The following is a 5,615-nucleotide window of genomic DNA, read 5'->3' as shown; positions in this document are numbered from 1 at the left end:
AAGGAACCTTCTGTATTTCAGTAAGACACTTTTTGATGCAATAAAGTAAAATAAGGAATTACTTTTGAATTTGTAAAACCATTTTACGCATATGATATCTCTCGAGTTAACCACATAAACATAACCACACCCCTCAGCCTCAGATAAATTAACCTCTTAAGCTAATTGAGCTAACACTAAACACATAGTCATAGGGCTCCATTCTAGTAGAAGTATGATTGTTACAATTGGCTCTTGACTGTTCCAAATAAGATACGATGGTCCTTTATTTATCCCACAGTGGGGAAATTCCAGTGTTTCAACAGCATTACAGGAAGAAATGAAGTATGTACATAGGTCAAAAAAATTAGACGAGTCACATATTTACAAAAACAAACTTATACTGCAAGAACAAAAATTTTAAAAGGGGAAATTGCACTAGTGATTATAAGTAATGTTACAACATATTTTAAAGTCACATAGAGATAGTGTAAAGTGATGCCAGTAAGGTTTGGAGGTCATGGAGTCTCTCAGCATCAGGTAGGAATGACCCCTTTATGTGTTTAAAGAAGAATAAACAACAAAAATAACAGAAAGCATCAAGATGTGGTGCAGCATGTGTGTCTGGGAATGAAGTGTACGTTTGTAAAATGGAGCAAACAAATGAAGACAAACAGACGAGTGCCTGCTGTGAAGTATGAGAGGCCGCATGAGACATAATTCATACCACGAATTATGTCTCATACGGCCTCTCATAGTTCGAACTGAAGAGCTGCTGCGACGGATCTGGAAAACCACAAGAGTCTGTCTGAAGAGCTCCTAAGGTGGATATTTTATGTCAATCATCTGATTCCCAAAAACCAGCACCTGTGCAGGAAAAGGAGAAAAATGGCAGGCAGCAGGAACAGACCCATGAGGCCTAGGGTGGTAACACCACATATTTGGACGCCAGGTTTTAAGAATTCCAGTTTGGTAACTTTCATTCAAGTACACATAATAATTACCATTTGTACCACAATTCAAATGTAATACGTACATCCTGAAGTACTACGTTGTTTACATGAGATCTGAAAAGTAATAATTCATGAAATAATTAACTCAATCTTTATACCAATTTGTTTTGCCAAAAATATAGATAAATAATATTTTTTTGTAGTGAATTAGCATAAATAAAAACAGAAATTTCTCTTTTTACTTTTAACTTATTTCAAACAACACAATAATGATCCAGAAAAACAAAATGAAACTCACCAATCTCCACAACGAAAATGATTTTTGAAACGTTTTTAAGTTACCAACTTAAATTTTATCCGCATATTCTCTCTAAATAATGTAAGAAACAGTGAATTAAAGCCGACAACTGCATCTGTTATTTTGAGAAAAGCTTTAAAGAAAAACAGTTTCAATTCTGTACTTTTGCTGGTTCAGGAAAATTAAACATGCATATTTAATTTTCTGTTTCCTGTCAATTAATTGCCCATTTCTATTTACTTAAAGAACAGAAATCTGGTGATCTAATGTTTTTCAGGTTGTTTATAACTAAAGGAGCATTTTTTGTCTTTCTCTGCGGCTCCCTTGATAGAAAAGGGTTATTTTCAGCTCTTTCTTCTGTTAGAGATTAAAAAATGCCTTTCATGGCTTTTTTAATCTAATTTTTCCCTCTCCTGGCCGTAATTCTCATTCTGCTTGTATAACGCATGTGAGATCTGGCTCCACACCTTTCCCTCTGAAAAGCTCTTTACTCATTCAAAGTAGTGCCACCTCCTGCTCACCATTTCCAACTGACTCAGCAAGGCAGCATGAAATAACAGCGCTTCAATTTAGACTGCTCCTCAAACAACCTGATAGAGTTCAAAGGGTCCTTAATCTCACCTGTCACTCAAAAGGTGGGGAAGGAAGGCGAACATGAATGAAGAACAAAACACCAGCTGAAAGTGTTTGATGGATGGCGGCACGTTCCGGCCAGCCCGAGGGCTTTGATTATTTTCCTCCGCTGATGTCCGCCCCGATTCCCAGCCGGCTTTAAAGATCACGGCTTGAGTTTTTACAGTTAAGTTCCTGAACTGACCATGAGCCGCAGTTCTACTGTGAACAAAACAAACTGTGAACTCAGCCGCTTGTGAACAGCAACAGGTGCAGGAAAGATACAAGTCTCCAGACTGATGGAGGTTTTTGATGTCAAGAAGTGACGTCCTTTAAATTACCTAAGATGACAAAGAAATGGAGTCAGACCAGGAAATTGTATTTTTTGTTTGTTTTTTTTACATGTTCTCATAGCATGTTTTGTATTTTGCTCAGCATTTTAACTGAATCTGTTTTTCATGGCTTGTGATGATTGTTTTATGTGGTACTCATGAATCTTAGCTTGTGAGGTTTTATCTTCTATGTTTTTAACCTGCAAAGCTTTGTTTTTATGTTTTTACCCTCAGAAATATTAGTTTTGATTCTTTTTAACTTGTGAAGCACCTTGTGAGTTTTGTCTGTGAAAGATGCTATATAAATAAAACCTACTGTATATTAAAAAAAAAAAAATCAAGATTATAATTGCATTTCTTATTCAAATTGTTGTAAATCAGAAACAGACAAAAATACTGTTTAAAAAAGTCTGTAGTTATTGTGCAAAATCTACAATCAGCCAGCCGTGAGCTCTCTCCTCCTCTCCATTCTGATGCATCCACTTGTGGACGACTAGATCCATGTAAGTCTTCATTTTCCTCATGTCACACAGGTGTCACACAACCACCACTTTCTGCATATTGCACGGATGAAAATTGGTCATATGTGAACATATGACGAAAAATTTGGGATCTTTTACGTGAAATTGCCACAGATGTATAAAGAAACCTTGTTAAAACAACAGAAGAAGTACAAATGAACCACACAAAGAACATGTAAATCCGCTGTTACGGTTCTTTTTTTTTTTTGTCCCTTTCTTGCAAAGTGTCGGGCTGTGATTGGTGTGGTTCAGTATCAGGAACAGACCAAGGAGAGGCTCCTTAGACTTGTCCCACCATTTAATTTGAACCATGTTTTCTCATGTTAGGGAGGTTGGCTATTGTCTTTTGGTTTATTTTGCTTTTTTTAGGTAAGATTTGGGTTTTTGATATGTAGGCCCAGTTTTGGTTGTTATTTTGACCTTGGTACACTTTGAAGTAAATACTCTAGTTTTGATGGAGTCAGATGACTAAAATCTGCTCATTTTCTTTAGGTGTGCTACATTTTGAAACATGGGGGGAGATAGGGCCTCATTTTATGTTGTGTCTTTTTGGGTGGAAGTGGGGGCGTAACACTGCACTCCATTGAAATCCTTCACTGGGCAGAAATCACATTGCATCAGCACCATGGACAGCACGCGCCGCAGCCCATCACGATGCTTGGTTTTAAAGGGCCAATAGCAGGGGTCTGAACCTGAGGCTCCGGAGCATGGATTTTATCGAGCAAAGGCGGAAAGGTGTCTTCAGGAAAATGATCCGAATGACAGCGAAGTGGATTTTTTTAAATAAAGTTTCAAAGAAAAAAGAAACGTTCACAGCCAATGGTAATTGGAACAAAATGCAATGTTCTCATCATTTCAGTAAATCCTAAAATGTTCATCTGCTGTCGTCTGCATTTTGTGACAGAATTTCACCTGAAAATGAACCCATTAGCCATTACCAACTGATGTCTGTCTCTAATAAACACTGGACCGACTACCATACTGTACCATACTGTGGGCGAAACGCAGACACGCTGACGACGCCGGCTCTAGGATGATGCCATGACATGGGCGGCACCCACAAGGAGGAAAAGGCGGAGCCTCAGAGATGGAGTCGAACTTCAGAGCTGGAAAACAGTTCATGAGAATAACTTATATTTCATGAGTAAATTGTTCTTCAGTGCTCCAAAGGTAATACATGAATATATATATTTATGTATTTTCCTCTGAAAGGCTTAAGAATACATAATATAGGCCCTTTAACTGTGAAAAACAGATTAAAACTCCCTAAGTGGCATAAAGTTTAGCAGATAAAAAGCAACAATACTGTAGTTTTTTTAACTATCAAATACAGAATGGCTATTAATGATAAAACAAATTATAAAACATACATTTTATATAATGGTTTGCTTTACACACCTAATACTTACAAATAAATACCCATTTTTGTAGTTAAATTGAGCTATAATTCATCACCAATAGCAGATAACTCTTTTCAAAGTATAAAACATTGCTGAAACCTCCAAAATGGAGGTTATTATTTAGAAGAACAACGGCCTTGCTTTAAAAAATGATCTAGGACCTACTTTGATTATTTTTGGGTGATAAGTTGGGCTGCTGTGAAACTGTCCAAACACAAATGATTAAACCGGTGAAGCAAAATGAATCTAACAACAACGTATGGCTAAACAATGCAGTATTTATTACTGGACTCCACTATTTTATCTCTTTAACAATGAACTAGACTCAGTTTGAAAGTTTCCACACAGCCCACATTTTTCTCTAATGGACAACCCATTATGTGAATTGAAGGATCCGCATTAACGGACCCGCACCTTTCTCTTGGTATGTGCCTGAACTCCTTAGCACCCATCATTCCTTTCTGCCGCAGCCTGATAAATCAAGGCACCTAATCAGTGTATTAATATTCATGAGTCCTCAAAGTGCTTTTGAAGGTGTAACTCTTCACAATACCTTGGCTCAGCCTTGAACGTACCACAAATCCTACCATAGAACGGCAAAGTTTGGGAGTGGAGAGGCGGAGTGTGAGGCTGATTTCACCCTTTTAGCATTTAGAGTACGTTTTTCCCATGGGGGTGGTCGGAACTCCACTCTTTTTAAATCTCCAACGCGAACTTCTTTTGTTCAGCATCAGGACTGAAATATGAGGTGTCAAAACATGAACAATTATGAAAAATCATAAATTTGTGACCAATTTGAGAAAGGGAATGAGGTTGTCAGCTGTTTTGGAGATGTATGCGTTTTCAATTTGGCGTCTCTTAATGCCTGCCAGCTTCTCTCACTATTCCGTTAAACTGTCATTTCTCCTTGTATTAATTGAACACTCCCCTCGTTCGCTCCCCACACTATCATGTAATGCTCATCTATCATTGTTTGTTGGGAGCCAGTGTGCTTGTCCTTTCCACTGACTTTGAGAGAGCACTTCATCTTATTTGTTTGTTCCCTGACACGGGCATGATGCACTCAACCAGACCGGCCATTTAGAAGCTGGGTAGCGTTCAAGAACAGCCTCTCTTGCCATTCGTGTTACCCAGTGCAAACCCGCTACAGAGATCATTTGTCACTTGTAAACTAAAACTAAATACCACTGGCATCTAATTTACTTAAGAGATAAGTTACAGAAACTGAGCCCAGACTTGCACAGACCTGCAATCCATAACAGACAAGAAACTGCTGCATTTCTCTCCAGTCATCTGTATTTTAGAGAGGCTGCAGAGCGCAGATTAATTATTATGACTTTGGATTTTAGAAATGAATTAGATGAGTGATGGAATATTTCATTTACCGGTCTGTTCAGCATCGTAAGATTACAGGAATAGCAAAATCAATATACTTTTTTTTTTCTAGTTTGAGTTTTAAGAACATTTAATGAAAAACTTTAAACATAAGATCCAAAACTTCTGTAAAAACTGCAAATAAT

The sequence above is a fragment of the Oryzias melastigma genome, linkage group LG16, assembly GCF_002922805.2.
Source record: "Oryzias melastigma strain HK-1 linkage group LG16, ASM292280v2, whole genome shotgun sequence".
NCBI lineage: Eukaryota > Metazoa > Chordata > Actinopteri > Beloniformes > Adrianichthyidae > Oryzias > Oryzias melastigma.
This window is presented reverse-complemented; position numbering follows the sequence as displayed.